Source organism: Zingiber officinale, chromosome 9B (assembly GCF_018446385.1).
Source record: "Zingiber officinale cultivar Zhangliang chromosome 9B, Zo_v1.1, whole genome shotgun sequence".
Classification (NCBI taxonomy): domain Eukaryota; kingdom Viridiplantae; phylum Streptophyta; class Magnoliopsida; order Zingiberales; family Zingiberaceae; genus Zingiber; species Zingiber officinale.
Window position 1 is genome coordinate 14,319,783 of NC_056003.1, and position 16,825 is coordinate 14,336,607.

The 16,825-nt window shown below is 37.0% G+C and overlaps 2 long non-coding RNA genes across 2 annotated transcripts; both read left to right on the forward strand.

Moving 5' to 3' along the window:
* The first annotated feature begins 3,077 nt into the window (after positions 1-3,077).
* On the forward strand, positions 3,078-3,435 carry LOC122022686. Its single transcript, XR_006123060.1, has 3 exons — positions 3,078-3,164; positions 3,247-3,304; positions 3,389-3,435. It is a non-coding gene; the product is annotated as an uncharacterized LOC122022686 (long non-coding RNA).
* Positions 3,436-3,565: 130 nt separating this feature from the next.
* Positions 3,566-4,189, forward strand: LOC122023505. Its single transcript, XR_006123161.1, has 3 exons — positions 3,566-3,589; positions 3,925-3,994; positions 4,143-4,189. It is a non-coding gene; the product is annotated as an uncharacterized LOC122023505 (long non-coding RNA).
* Positions 4,190-16,825: the final 12,636 nt, after the last annotated feature.

The window sequence follows — 16,825 nt, forward strand, 5'->3', positions numbered from 1 at the left end:
CATTAATGCTGCCTATTGATCTGAGCTCCTATATAAGGAGGTTGCAACCACAGGTAAAAGGTTACATGCTCAAAAAGTTGAATCTCCCCACCTACGTTCTCTTTCTCCTCTGTCGTGCATATCTTGCTCGGTGGAGTGCCTGTGATAACAGTCGGATACCACTCATTTCACTGTGACCACCTGTGCTTGATGGGAATAATGGTTCATCATTGTATCCTAGGAAATAAATGACCCGAGAAAGTTTAGTGGAATGAACTTCAAGAGGTGGCAGCAGAAGATGTTATTCTACTTGACCACGCTCAATCTGTCTCAGTTTTTGACCGAGGACCCTTCTAAGCGTGCTAAGGATGCTGATGTACAAATCATTAGTGTAGTGAAGGCATAGACTTATTCTAAGTTCCTTTTCCGAAACTACATTCTCAACTGTCTTGTCGACTCAATGTATGTTGTGTATAACATGAAGAGAACGGCTAAGGAGCTGTGAGAGTCTCTGGATAAGAAATACAAGACAAAGGATGCAGGGGCCACGAAGTTCATCGTGGGTCGATTCCTGGACTACAATATGGTTGACTCCAAAATGGTGATCAGTCAAAGCCAAGAGCTTCAGGTGATCTTGCATGAGATCCACTCAGAAGGGATGGTTTTGAGTGAAACCTTTCAGGGGATTGCTATCATTGAGAAGTTGCCTCATGGCTAGAAGGACTTCAAGAACTACCCGAAGCATAAGCGGAAGGAGATTAATATGGAGGAACTTATTGTTAGACTTCACATTGAAAAAGACAACAAGAGTTTAGAGAGAAAGCTATTCTCTTTAGCTACTGTGAAACCAACGTGGTAGAGCACGGTCAAACCTTGAAACAGAAGAACCCCAAGTCTTCCAAGATGAAACCCAGAGGAGGCATCAACAAAAAGAAGTTCTCTAGGAAGTCCTTCAACTGTGACTGAGTCGGTCATAAATCTTCGGAGTGCATAAAGTCGAAGAAGATGCAGGAGGTCAACATGAATAAGGGACTAGAAATGGATAACCTCTGCGCAGTGGTCTCAGAACTAAACTTGGTCAGTTCAAACCCGCGACAATGGTGGATCGATACTAGAGCCACCAGACGTGTATGTTGCAATAAGGAGTTGCTCCACAACTTCGAAGCAGTCAATGGAGACAAACTGTTCATGGGGAACTCAACAACCTTAGATATCATGGACTAAGGAAAAGTGGTGCTGAAGATGACCTAGGGCAAGGACCTCACTCTAAACAATGTGTTGTATGTTCCAGAGATTCGTAAGAATCTAGTGTCCGGATCACTGTTAAGAAAGAATGGCTTTTGTATTATTTTTGAGTCAGACAGAGTTGTACTATCTAAGAATGGAATGTTTGTAGGAAGAGGCTATATATATGATGGGCTATTCAAGATCAATGTTCCACTTATATGCTTGAGTCTTCATGTTTGTAGCATGGTAGACTAGAACATGTTAACTATGATGTGTTGTGTAGATTAATAAATATACAAAACATACTTACATTCCACATTGACTCAAAACACAAGTGTGAGATTTTTGTTAAAGAAAAAATGACAAGGTTATCCTTTCAACATATTGAAAGAAGCAATGAACCACTCAGGCTAATTCAATCAACATGTGTGACCTCAAAGGTACACCAACACGTGGTGAGAATAAATACTTCATCACTTTTATAGATGATAACACAAAAATACTGTTATGTGTATCTTTTCAAAAGTAAAGATGAAGCTATAGAGAAATTTGCACTCTATAAAAATGAGGTTGAAAACCAGCTTAATAGAAAGATTAAGGTGATTCAAAGTAACCAAGGCGGTGAATATGTATCACCATTTCTGAGTTATGTGATGAACATAGGATCAGACATGAAACAACAGCTCCTTATACTCCTCAGCAAAATGGAGTTGTTGAGCGGAATAACCGTGTTAGGATGTATACTAAAAGCCTAGCTTTTTGTATGAACATTTATATTTTGAAATAAGAATCACATTGGTCAAATATATGCATTTATGTTAAATGTAGTTGTCTATTTAATTTATATTCACTACAACAAAAACCCTCATAGACATCAGTGGAACAACAACGGTTTTAAGCAAAAACCGATGTCTTTGAGTATTTTACACCGATTTTTCCAAAAACTGGTGTCTATGAGCACAGATTTTCGCTAATAGACATCGGTTTTTTAGCCGATGTCTATGAGCACCCATTTTTCGTTAATAGACACCGGTTTTAACAGCGGTTTTTAAAACTGGTGTCTATGATAAAATAATTTAATTTTTTCACCAATACTTAACTAAAATTTTCAACACTTCAACTCTTCCTTCCAACCTAAACCTAAACCTATATGACGAGCCGTCCACGGGGGAGGCAGAGACAGAGAGCCGTCTTCGGGCGACTCACCTTCTCCGCCTCTATCTTCTCCTCCCCTCCCATCGCCGACCCAATCTCGACCTCCTTCGTTCTCCCAAATCGAAGCAGACAAAAACAGAGATCAGAGATCTGTGCTTCCGATTCACCGCTCAATCCGCCAAGATGCAGATAGGTTCCGAGAAGGTGTCGTCGCTCGATCTCTTGTCGGCCATCGTCACCTCCCTCTTCGATGGATATGGGCTCGATTCCGACACCGGGGATGCGTTCGTGGAGAACCGGATGTTGATCGTTGTCCTGAGCATCGTCATCGCCGTGCTCGTCGATTACGTGGCAATCTTCTTCGTCTGGTGATCGAGCGGAAGGAAGCCCGCCGAACCGCCGAAGCCGCTAGTGGTGAAGACCCAGATGGATACAGAGGAGGACCAAGGGAAGAAGAAGGTCACCGTCTTCTTCGGGACGCAGACCAGGACGACTGAGGGGTTCGCGAAGGTTAGGATTTTTATCCGAGTAGTTCATTTTTTGAATTTTTCTCCCATGATCTTAGATTTTCCCCCCTTCTAGGCACTGGCTGAGGAGGCAAAAGCACGGTACCCTAATGCCATATTTAAACTTGTGGATATCATAAGATCATCTTCCTTCTGTTTCAGATAATTGGAAATACTACTGATTAATTGACTGATCTGTAGTTAGTTTCCTCAATTATAGGACGAATATGCTACTGAGGATGATGAGTACGAGGAGAACCTGAAAAAGGAGAGCTTGGCTTTGTTCTTCTTGGCTACGTAAGTTGAAAGCCAGGAATTTTTTGTTTTTATAAACGATCAGTTTACTCAAAGTTCGAGCTGATCCCTTTATTTTCTTTAGGTATGGAGATGGCGAGCCTACTGATAATGTTGCCCGGTTCTACAAATGGTTTACAGAGGTTCTGGAAGCATGCACATTTAGTTAATCTATTCTACCAATAATCCTTTTGCCTTGATCGATTGCTGATTATTAGTTTTTATAGGGGAAAGAGAGAGGAACCTGGTTGGAAAATCTTCAATTTGGTGTGTTTAGTTTGGGCAATCAGAAATATGAACATTTTAATAAGGTTTGGCATGATGAAATTGTCAATATTCTTTTTGTGGGAATTGCTTGGATGATATATTTGTGTATTGTGTCCTTGCAAAGGTTGCTGTGGTGGTCGATGAACTACTTCATGAGCAAGGTATATAGTCGATTTATTTAGTTTGTGATTTGACTAAGTCACATATGCTCCTAAAGCTGATTTTAAATCCTATCTTCAGTTGCAAGCTCAAAGTTCATGCATTTCATTTTTCTAGAGAATTTAACTTGTTTTGTAGACTAATTGTTACTCTAAAAACTTGTAAAGTCAACATGGTATGAGGAGTTACTAAGAAACAGTTGAGTAGTCATGTTATCTGTGAGTTTCATACATACAACTGTAATGTAGTAGTCATGTGCAAGTTTGTAGATGTGTTTAATGAATTTAAGCATCATTCGTACTTGGATATTCTTCTATATTTTTTTTCCTCTGCATAGGCGCCAAGCACATTGTCCAAGTGGGGTTGGGAGATGATGATCAGGGTATTGAGGATGACTTCTCTGCATGGTATGTAGTATCAGCAAACTTTCATGCATGCCATCCAAATTTCAATGTCGGCTACTGCTATTTTTTAGTTTTCTATTTTTTTTTCTCTTTTGCCCATCATTATCTCATTACTCCTTTGTGGAATATGAAATATCAACTGTACTTTCAGGAGGGAGCTTCTTTGGCCGGAGTTGGATAAGTTACTTCAGGATGAAAATGAGACAGTGCATCTACTCCTTATACAACTGCCATTCCTGAATATCGGGTTGTATTTCTCAAGCTTGAAGAAGTTCCATATCTGGACAAAAGTTTGAGTTTTGCAAATGGCCATGCTATTCATGACATACAACATCGATGCAGGTAGAGATGCTCTTTACAAAGACAAATCTGTTGGGTTACTCTACAAGCCTTTGTTGTCATTGCTAGTCTTTTGACATCCTTTGGTATTCATGCTAGCCTCTTGGTTCATCTTCAAGTCAGATGTATATGAATGCTTACTCTGTGATGCCAAAATTTGACTGTCTTGGTAATAATGCTAAAAGAATATAGCTTTGCTGAACTCCATTTTGCTTCATCATGCTTTAGTTATTCAGATGGTATAGCTAATTTACTCCTTCAGCACACAGTTTTATGGAAGGTGGCTGGAAAACTAATCATGCCAAAACCAAAGGCCTTAACATCTGAGATTAAAAAAGCTCCGTCATCTGGACTTAAGTGGTCCTTTTCTCCTGGGACTAACATGCTATCAGGTGCTGCTGCAAAACTTGAAAAAGAGTCTAGGCAAAAACTAAATGAGTTTTCCAAGGAACTTAGAACATTCAGAAGTGTTGACTTGTCAGGTTAGCACACTAAACTTGTTAGAATGTATCTACAGCAAGTGATTACAGTTGTTCACTCTATAACTGATTATTTCTAAATCTAATATCTGGTAATGAATATGCTAAGATAACTTTTTCAGGGGATTAAACTTACATTTACTTTACCAACGTAATGGAATACTTGTAGATATTTAACAAATTCATGATTCTATTAGGTCGTAACTTTGGTGATGATGGTCTTTTTTTTCTTGCTGAAAGCCTTGGTTACAACAGGTTAGTTCTTTTCCTTCCTTTTCCATAACCTTACTTTTTTTCTTGTTCCTACTTGTAAACTATTACTGAACCAGACTCTTAAAGGTATGACATTACTAAAGCAAGACATTTAAGCATAACTTTTTTTAGTGTCGTTTAACATCTCATTAGTTTTTTTCCAAGTCTCAGGCAGCAGAGGAAGTCGATTTTTCTGGCAATGGGATTACAGCAGTTGGCCTAAAGGCACTTGATGGTGTTCTTCAGACGAATACCATGATTAAAACTGCAGTTTCTGTGAGATAATCAAGACTCTTTCACATGCCCACAGTTTTCCCTTTTGTTTTTGGGGAAAGGAAAGCAAATTAGAATACTAATTCTGATCACATTATTTTTGCAGTTCAACTTTGGGCTTCTTCCTCCACCGGCAGCCAGTGACAAAGCCCTCATAGAACCTTGCTTGTCAATATACCCGAGTGTTAGCCGCCGCAAAGATCTTGGTACCAACAAATTTAAACAATGTCCTACAGTTTAAATGTTCAGATGTATATTTTACCTTCTCTTTTCCCCCCCTCCAAATGTAACTTTCATGTTCCAGGAATGCATCCATGGTTTTTGAAAGCGCTCGAACTAGCAGTGGATCAAATATATTTATGGTAACTGGTTCTTCAGCCAATTATCTACACTCAGTGATTCCTTAAAATTGTTTGGTCTTAACGCACAACAAATAAAATTGTAATTTAGCACGAAAAGATGATTGTAATTTAGTTTTCATTTCTTATGAAATTTGCATCAAGTTACCTTGTTTATTTTTTTGGATTTGTTTACCAGTTTAGGTGTTGGACTGAGGCACAGAATTTCGATATTCAGTTTCTTATTTCTTTTGGCGAATTTGAATCAGGATAGGATACAAATTGCTAGTTCTTTAATACTCATGAAATTCAATGCATGGCTACATTGTTTATTGTTGAATCTCACTGTCCCAGAATTATCACTTAGTATTAGTCACTTTGTTAAGATTAAGAGAATTATACTTTTCAAGTAACATTTATTTCTTCTTTGTCATCTATTACCAGCATATTTTTTGTTTTTATAACTTTTGTCAAAATGAGTAATTTAACATTTTTTGGGTATTGATTTGTTTTCTTTATGTGCTTATTTCTTAATAATTTTTCTCATTGACCAAGAAGTTTTTGGACATGTTATTTTACTTTACATTATTCCTATTTCTTTTCATTAGATGTTGAGATTGTGGAAATTTCCTATGCAGTGTCTTTAAGATATTTTGAAGGTGAATGGATGTATTCAGAAACTCCAGCTAAACAGTTCAGGTATTGGAGATAAGGTTGTTTAATTTTACTTGTTGCAAGTTCCGGTTGTTTGTTTCTTGAGGAAGAAAATGAGTCTTGATTCTGGTAAAGTCTCAATGCTAAATATATTATATAGGGTGCAAGGGTTATTGCAGATATGCTGAAAGAAAATCAAACTTTATGTGTACTGGAACTTAACAATAATATGATTGAATATTCTGTATGACCTTATTCTTGGACAATCTTTCATGTTTTTTATGAAATTCCTAGATCTTTTACACTTTGTTTCTGGTGTCCTTACTCCTTACACCTTATTTCCATGTGAAATTTTATAGGGTTTTGTAAGTCTTGCTGGAGCACTAGTTGAGAATAAGGCAATTCGATCTATACATCTCAAGCTAATAAGACTTACACACTTAGATTTTCTATCCATGCAGTTCTTTCTTGCAGATTTAATTTCTTCATCAGATCTATTGACTTTCCAGTATTTATTGATTGTACTACTTCTCAGCAATTATGTAAAACTATATTTCTTCTTGTTTAGGAAAAATAACACTTCTAGATATTGGCAACAATGAGATTGGTCCCAAAGGCGCCTTTAGCATCGTTGAGTTTGTTAAGAAAACTAAGTCCTTGCTATGACTGAATCTTTACATGAATGACATTGGCGATGAGGTGTGGCTATTGACTATTGTTGCTTTATGCTCTGTTGCTTCACTTCTGAAACATAAATTATCATCTAAGGTGCATATATATATCTCATTGGAAATCATATAAATGAATTGATGTTACTCATCTTTATTGCTGCTGAGGAATTTATTTACTTTCCATGTACTCTTAGTGGTAAACAGTTATGCCATTTGGGTCGACTACTAATGAATTGAATTTGAAAGATTAAATTGTTGCTTATGTAGTTAGATTAAAATTTTTGGTTTGGATTATATTAAGTTCCCAGGAATGATAGATCTATCACTATATGATGTGGTTGAGATAAATGATGAATATTTTTCCTTTTAAGCATTCCAATTAGTCATCTTGTTACTTGGTGCTCTTATTACTTTTTCAACTATGATTTTTAGTCTTGGTTTACTAATATATATTATTTATGTGTTTTTACAGTTTACAAATCTCAAGTACTCCAGAGTTGAAATTGATGAAGTGCGGTTCGAGTGGATTGAATGCATGCGAGATTACATTTGAGTAGATTATTTATGTATTTTAAATACATAAAAAAACCACATGAAGATTATTTATGGATACTGTTGTAAGAAGATTATTTATGTAATTTGTGAATATTTATGTATTTTATGGATACTGTTGAATGAAAAATATTTGTGTAATTTGTGAATATTTGTGTATTTTTTTGGTTACTGTCGGTTTTTCATTGTTTCGGAAATCAAATTTGTGCTGTTAAAAAATACTGATATTACATCGGTTTTCCATCGCTGCAAAATCGGTGTTATTAACTAATATTACATCGGTCATTTATCACTGCCAAAACTGGTGTTATTAACATACAATATTACATCGGTTTTACACCGTTGATGAAACGATGTCGTTAAGTGATACTACACCGGTTAATAACCGATTCGAAGACCGGTGTCGTTAAGTGATACTACACCGGTTTTAACCCGATGTCTAAACTGGCAGACCTTTTACATCGGCTTCATAGACATCGGTCGAAAATGAAATAGACACCGGTGGAAAATCGATGTCTATGAGGGTTTTTGTTGTAGTGATTGTAGATAACATGGTGTGTGGTGTCACACAGAAGATCATGTTATCAGTTCCTTATAAATTATAAATAGTAGTTCACAACCAAGATGAATTGGGATAAACCATTGGAATGGTTGTAGTGTAATTTGGTACTAGTTTATCTTGACTATAAAATTACACTAGTACACTATGTGTATATTGAGCAGGACTATTTGAGGTTGTTTCTTTTATACTGATTGCATAAAAGAACATAACCTCTGTTATTATGGATATGTGTACTCTTAATCATGATATAATAACAAACACGTATGCTTAATATTTATTTCTTTAATTTATCAATGGGTGAGATTTATTCAGTTGGATCAATAGGCCCGATAAGTTGGGAAATAATATTATTTATATGGTGTGTTGTTGATTTTAGAAGGAAACTATGTCCTAGTAATCTAGGTTGATGATGCTCCATTGAGGAGCTCATAAGGATTGTCATATAAATCCTACAGGTGGACCTAGTCCGGCATGACAATGAAGTTGAGTGGTACTACTCTTGGAGCTAGTTGTTAATTAAGTGAGTGACAGTAACTCATTTGATTAATGGACATTCGATATCTTTAACACAGGGAGATTAACACACTCATAATAAGAAGGAGCCCATAATGTAATATGGGATTGGTGCGGTATTTCAATAATAACTCTTTAGTGGTATGAGTTATTATTGATGAACTTGAGTTGGGTGTTCGGGGCGAACACAGAAAGCTCAAGCTCATCGGGAGACCAAAACCAATTCCTCCTCTCGGTCCCTGTTGTAACCTCTATAAAGCCTTGTATCCACCAAGTCCACTTCTTACCCAAGTAATGGGTCGGACACATCCTTGCTTGGAGCAAGGGGGTCGACCAAGCATCAACTTGGAGCCCAAGAGGTGGTCGACCAAAACCATGCTTGGTGTCCAAGCATGGGGCCGACCACACCACTAGGATTAAAGGGAGATTTTATTTTTTTTAAAATCTTTCCTTTTGTAGTCATTTATGAAGGGATTTAAAAGAGAAATTTTAATTTTAAAATTTCCTTTTATAGTCATCCTCATGGTTTTAAAAGAGAGTTTTAAAATTTTAAAATCTTTCCTTTTATGACTATCTACAAAAGATTAAAGAGAGATTTTAATTTTGTTAAAATCTTTCCTTATTTATAGTTATCTATAATGTCTAAAAGAGAGATTTTAATTTTTGATAAAACTTTCCTTTTTGTAACCATGATTTAAAAAGAGAAGCTTTAATTAATCTTTCCTTTTTGTAGTTGTCTACATGTTTTAAAAGAGAGAGATTAATTTTAAAACTTTCTTTTATTGTCAAGTACAATAGGAAATTTAGAAAAGAGAGATTTTAATTGTTGTTAAAATTTCCTTTTTAATGGGAGGCCACAAATAAGGAAATTTTAATTATGTTTAAAACTTTCCTTTTTTGCCATGACCAAGGATTATAAAAGAGAAGGAGAGGTTGCCTCATGAGACACACAACCTAAGCCTTGCCTCCTCTCCTCTCTTCCTTGTGGCAAGCCTCTCCTTTCTTCTTCTTTCTTTGTTTTCTTTCCCATAAGGGCCGACGACACCTTTCTCCTTGTCTCCTTTTTTGTTTCCTTAGGGCCGGCGGCATCGAGGATTGGAAAATCCTTGTGGCCGATTGCTTGGAGAGGAAGAAGAAGAAGAGGAGTAGCACTTGGTGGCCGGTTGCTTGGAGGAGAAGAAGAAGAAGGAAATTTTCTATTTTGGCATCCCTTGGTGGCTCGAGAGTCTTGGAGGAAAAAAAGTGGTTCGGGTGGAATTCATCTTGGTAGATCGTTGCCCACACGACGTCCAAGAGGAGGAGAAGAATACAACAAAAGATCAAGAGGTCTTTAGCTACAAAGAAAGGTATAACTAATTAATTATTTTTTCTTCAAATTAATTAGTTAGTTTTCTTTGTATAGATTCTGAAATACCAACACAAAAGGCTAGCGATTTTATGTTCCGATTTCGTGTTATCGATTTTGTATTTCGATTTTACGTTTCGATCTTGTGTTTCTATTGTGATCTCTGTAGTTAAACCTAGGGTTACTGTAAGAAGTTAAATATCTAATTTCTTTGAAAGACTTTCTCTAGGAAGTGGTGGATGATCACATAATCAAGAAGGCCTAGTGCCTCGCCATGTTTAACCTGGAAGCCAATCTTTGAAATAGATATTTAATCAACTTCTGTAATATGGTTTAACTTTTGAAGAGCAATTTGGATTAATAATGTTAAGCATCGTTTGCAATCCAAGTTTAACTTCAGTAGAGCACATGGGTAGCTAGGAAAAGTTCTGTGCTTGTACAAAATTTTTGTACAGGGGAACAGAACGGAATTCAGGTGTAACAACCAACAAACCGAACTCTAAAGGAGATGATGAATGTTCTTCTATTGAGCTCTGGACTGCCAGAGTTCATGTCGGGGGGAGGGATGTGTTAACAACTAATTACCTTTTTAATAAGGTACCCCAGAAGAAAATAGATAAGAGCACTTATGAGTTGTGGAATGGAAGATAATCATCCTATAAATATTTACGAATGTGAGGGTGTCTTGCCAAAGTGTTGGTGCTTGATCTGAAAAGAATTAAGATAGGACCAAAGATTATTAATTGTATATTTATTGGATATGCACAGAATAACAATGCGTATTAATTTTTTTGTATGAATCATAAATACCAGAGATACACAAGAACTTAATAATAGAATCAAGAAATGTCTCATTCTTTGAGGATGTGTTTCTGTATAAGACCTGAGAGGATGCTATCTCCTCAAAGTAGGCATATGAAACACAAGGTGAAGATGATGATGAGGAACCAATAGACTTTGAGCTTAGACGAAGCAAAAGAACTCGGGTAGAAAAATCCTATGGATCAAATTTTATCACTTTCATGTTGGAAAGTGAGCCCCGAAGTTACTCAGAAACTGTAGACTCTTCTGATGGATCTCACTGGATAGAGGTGATTGCATCTGAGATAAACTCTATCTTACAAAATCACACTGAGGAACTTATGGATCTTTCCTCCTGGAAGTAAACCACCAGGTTGCAAGTGGATCTTCAAGAAGAAAATGAAGTTAGATGACACAATTGATAAGTATAAGGCTAAATTGGTAATCAAAGGATACCGACAACAAGAAAGCCTCGATTACTTTGATAAGTATTCTCCAGTATTGAGAATAACTTCAATTAGAGAATTGTTGGCTATTGTCGCTCTATGAAATCTTGAAATACATCAGATGGATATAAAGACATCCTTTTGTTGGAATGTATACTATAAGTCTAGCTTTTGTATGAACATCTATTTTGAAATATTTTGAAATGAGAATCACTTTGGTCAAATGTATGTATTTTATATTTATATGTTAATGCAGTTGTCCATTTAATTTATATTATAGATAACATGGTGTGTGGTGCCACACAGAAGATCATGTTATCGGTTCTTATAAATTATAAATAGTAACTCACAACCAAGATGGATTGGGACAACCCATTGGAATAGTTGTAGTGTAATTTGGTATTAGTCTGTCTTGACTATAAAATTACACTAGTACACTATATGTGTATTGAGCAGGATCATTTGAGGTTGTTAGATTTGTATTGACTACGTAAAAGAACAAAACCTCTGTTATTATGGATGTGCGTCCTCTTAATCCCTATATAATAACAAGCACGTATACTTAGTATTTATTTCTTTAATTTATCAATGGGTGGAATTTATTCGTTAAATCAATAGGCCCGATGAGTTGGGAAATAGTACTATTTATATGGTTTGTTGTTAATTATAGAAGGAAACTGTGTCTTAATTATTTAGGTTGATGATGTTCCCTTGAGGAGCTCATAAGGATTATCATGTAAAACCTGCAGGTGGACTTAGTCCGACATGATAATAAAGTTGAGTGGTACCACTCTTGGAATCAGATGTTAATTAATTGAGTTGTCAGTAACTCATTTAATTAACAGACATATGATATCTTAAACACGGGGAGATTAATACACTCATAATAAGAAGGAGCCCATATTGTAATATGGGATTGGTGCGGTAGTTTAATAATAACCCTTTAGTGGTATGAGTTATTATTGATGGACTTGAGTTGGGTATTTGGGGCGAACACGGGAAACCCAAGCCCATCGGGAGGCCTAAACCAATTCCTCCTCTAGTTTCCTGTTGTAGCCTTAATATATAAAGCCTCACATCCACCTTTCCATAACCGGGTTTGGTTTAACTTGGTTTAGTTTAACTTAACTTGGTTTGGTTTAACTTAACTTTGTTTGGTTTAACTTAACTGGGTTTGGTCTAACTTAACTTGGTTTGGTTTAACTTAACTTGAGTTAGTTTAACTTAACTTGGTTTGTTTTAACATAGTTTGTTTAGATTTTTTTCTAAATAAAATTTTGTTAATTTTTCTTTCCTTGTAACCGACGGCAAGTCTATAAAAAGGAGTAGGATATGACCCCTAAAACCTAACTTTCTATTATTCCATAACTCCCTTCTCTCCTTGTGGTTGCAGCCCCCTCTCCTCCTCCTAGGGCCGGAGGCACAATCCCCTCTCCTCCTCCTTATGGCCGGCGTCGTTTCCCTCTCCTAGCTTAGGGTCGGCGCCCCTTTCCCCCTCCTCCTCCTTGCTTAGGGCCGACACCCTTATCCCCTCCTCCTCCTTAGTGATCGGTGCCACTTCTTCATCTTGGTGGCCAGCGGCGAACACGGGAAACCCAAGCCCATCGAGAGGCCTAAACCAATTCCTCCTCTAGGTCCCTATTGTAGCCTTAATATATAAAGCCTCACATCCACCTTTCCATAACCGGGTTTGGTTTAACTTGCTTTAGTTTAACTTAACTTGGTTTGATTTAACTTAACTTTGTTTGGTTTAACTTAACTTGGTTTGGTCTAACTTAACTTGGTTTGGTTTAACTTAACTTGGTTTAGTTTAACTTAACTTGGTTTGTTTTAACATAGTTTGTTTAGATTTTTTTCTAAATAAAATTTTGTTAATTTTTCTTTCCTTGTAACCGACGGCAAGTCTATAAAAAGGAGTAGGATATGACCCCTAAAACCTAACTTTCTATTATTCCATAACTCCCTTCTCTCCTTGTGGTTGCAGCCCCCTCTCCTCCTCCTAGGGCCGGCGGCACAATCCCCTCTCCTCCTCCTTATGGCCGGCGCCGTTTCCCTCTCCTAGCTTAGGGTCGGCGCCCCTTTCCTCCTCCTCCTCCTTGCTTAGGGCCGGCACCCTTATCCCCTCCTCCTCCTTGGTGGTCGGTGCCACTTCTTCATCCTGGTGGCCGGCGGCTTGAAGAAAGGGAAGAAGACGAAGAAAAGCAAGAAGAGGAAGAAGAGAAAGAAGAAGAGAAGGAAGAAGATTAGAGGTGCCCCATCCTAGAGACTCCTTTTGTGGTCGGTGTTTTGGAAGAGAAGAAAAGAAGGGTGGTGTTGTCTTGGTAGATCCTCGCCCACATGATGTCCAAGAAAAGGAGAGGAATACGACAGAAGATCAAGAGGTCTTTAGCTACGAAGAAAGGTACAATTAGTTCTTTAATTCTACTGCATAATTGGTTTAGTTTTCTTCGTGTCGATTTTGGATATCGATTGTGAATACTAACACAAGAGGCCAGCGATCTTGTACTTCGATCAAGGTGTGCTTTGATCATTCAAGAACTTGCTTGATTGATCAAACACATGTCTGATCGAATGTGCGGGTTGCTAAGAAAAGTTCTGTACTTGTAAAATTTTTGTACAGGGAAATTTAAACTAAACGGAATTCCAACGCCCTTCAAGTGGTATCAGAGTGGGTTTTCTACGTCTGTGTGATTGATTTTCGATTAAATTATGTACTGTTCATATATAATTTAGACAGGATAATAATAGGATATGCAAGATATATTAACTCTATGGTTGTAGGCATCCTAGTTCTAACTATTATGACCTACTGTGTTTGTATGTGATTTGAACTCTCGGACATGTTGAGGGTATTTTGTGTGTGCATGATTGTAATTATTAAATACAGCCGGAGCTGTATTAGTTTATTTTACATTCTGTTCGATCCAGATTATATGTAAATTCCTTTGTAGAATATAGGATCGATAAATGTAAAATTTTATTTTTGTTACAGCTTGTATGCTTGTTATGTGTGGTGCTACCTTGAGGACCAGAGGCGCGACGAAGAAGGAAGCAAGATAGACACGACGACATAAACCCTAGGGTCGACGACTAGGTTTTCTCCTCCTCACCTAGCTAGGGTTGGCGGCGGCGGCTAGGGTTGGTGGCATACGGAGGACAGCGATGGATGAGGCCATAATAGTTGGAAATTTATTTTCATATTTATTACCTTTATATGTCGTGTTTGTGTGCTTGTGTGCATGTGTGATGTGTGCGCATGTTAAAATTCCTCGATTTTAAATAACTAAGTGGGAGAGGAATTATTTAAATAAATTCTACGGTCTCTATTACTGGTTTGTAAGTGATGCATTCAAACTTACGCGTTGGCTTTAAGTGCCTTCCTCCACATCGGATGAGCTTTTTGCGGATCACTAGATCAAACTTCCTCTATGGATGATTATAGGAAATTATTTAGGTTTGTGTAATCTTCTCTATCTGAAGGGGTACAATTCTAATTAATGGACTAAGTATCAAGTAATGGTATACACTTAGGCTCATTTAATAAGTATCCTCACCATCGGAGTCACTGTTATTATTTGTGTGACCAAAGATAAACCAACTATTAATTTTATTTGTCATAAAGTTAGATTGACAAGATAATAAAATTAATGGGTAAAACCTCCTCTTACAAATGTTTGAATTAGTATACGTCCACACTATCGTGACATATGAAATTCAGGTTGTTTTGAAGTGTTGGTGAATTTAAATTATATTGTTCGAGGAATCAATATTATTTTAAATTCTAAATTTTTTACCAAAATATTTTATTTTGTGATTCTCAGGATTTCAAAATGGCTTTCAATCCTCTCGCTGTTATTTTAAAAGAAAACAAACTTACTGGTCCCAATTATATTGATTGGAAATGAAACTTGAACATTATTTTAATTGCTAAAGAATATAAGTTCGTACTTCTTGAGGTCTGTCCTAGCATGCCTGATAAGGATTCTAGTGAAGAGGAGATAGAGAGACATAAGAAATGGGTCAAGACAGATGAGATGACGCGGTGTTACAATTTGGCTTCTATGTCAAATGTGTTGCAACATCAGCATCAGACCCTCCCACTGCCTATGACATGATGCTCAATCTCAAGGAACTCTTCGGATACTAGAATCGGGCTGCCAGACAGGAGAACAATAAAGGTGTATCTTATTCATTATTTGTTGAAACATGTTTAGCGGTGTTATCTACCGGTACCAGGTGTGTAGATACGGGAGCCACTGATCATGTCTGCAATTCATTGCAGTGGTTCCAGGAAACTCGATGACTACATGAAGGAGTGATCACCGTCTACATGGACAATGCTATGAGAGTGGCGGCTGTTGTAGTGGGAGATGTTTATTTATCTTTTGATAGGAATAAAACATTGATTTTGAGAAATTATCTTTACATACCATGTTTTAGAAAGAACTTGAATTTAGTTTCTAAATTATTTATGGATGGATATTCTGTTTCTTTTAATGATAAAGTAGTTGTCAAGAAAAATAGGGTGGTTATCTGTTCTAGTACGTTGGTTGATAATTTTTACACTCTCAATCCAATAAGTCTCACGATGCAACAAATGAAAATTAATAACACATCTTCTAATTCTAATAAGAGAAAGCAGTATTCAAAAATGAACCAAACATATATTTGGCATCTAAGGCTAGGTCATATTAACTTGAGTAGGATTCAAAGGTTAATAGCCGATGGACCTTTGGGTTCATTGGTGGTCGAAAACTTTTCAACCTGCGAATCTTGCTTGGAAGGAAAAATTACCAAGAGACCTTTTAAGGCACAGGGGTATAGAGCCAAAGAAGTGTTGGAATTGGTTCATTCTGATTTGTGTGGACCTATGACTATCTAGGCGAGAGGTGGTTTCGAATATTTTGTCTTTTTTACATACGACTATTCGAGATATGGGTACATTTACTTGATGCGCCACAAGTTTGAATGTTTTAATAAGTTCAAAGAGTACAAGGCTGATGTGGAGAAACATCATGGTAAAAGTATCAAGACACTATGGTCAGATCGTGGTGGAGAGTACCTCTTAGGAGAGTTTAGGAGTTACTTATCAGAGACCGGGATCCAATCCTAATTGTATACACCTGGTACACCCCAATAGAATAGTGTGGCGGAACGAAGGAATATGATTCTTATGGAAATGGTTAGATCAATGATGAGTTATTCAGAATTACCAAATTCATTTTGGGGATATGCTCTGGAAACGACGACATACATTCTGAACTTGGTACCTTCTAAGTCAGTACCCTCTACTCCCACAGAATTATGGAATGAGCATAGGCCTAGTTTGAAACACATTTGAATTTGGGGTAGTCCAGCACATGTGCTGAAGGGAGACACTGATTAGTTGGAATCACGTATAGAAGTTCGCTTGTTTATGGGTTATCCTAGGGGAACGAAAGGTAGTTTGTTTTATAGTCCTAAAGATCAAAAGGTCATTGTTAGCACCAATGCTCGATTTTTAGAAGAGGACTATGTAATGAACCACTAGCCTATGAGTAAAATTATTCTTGAGGAAATAAGAGAGGACACTTCTATGTTAATACCAACGGTACAAGATGAGATACTAC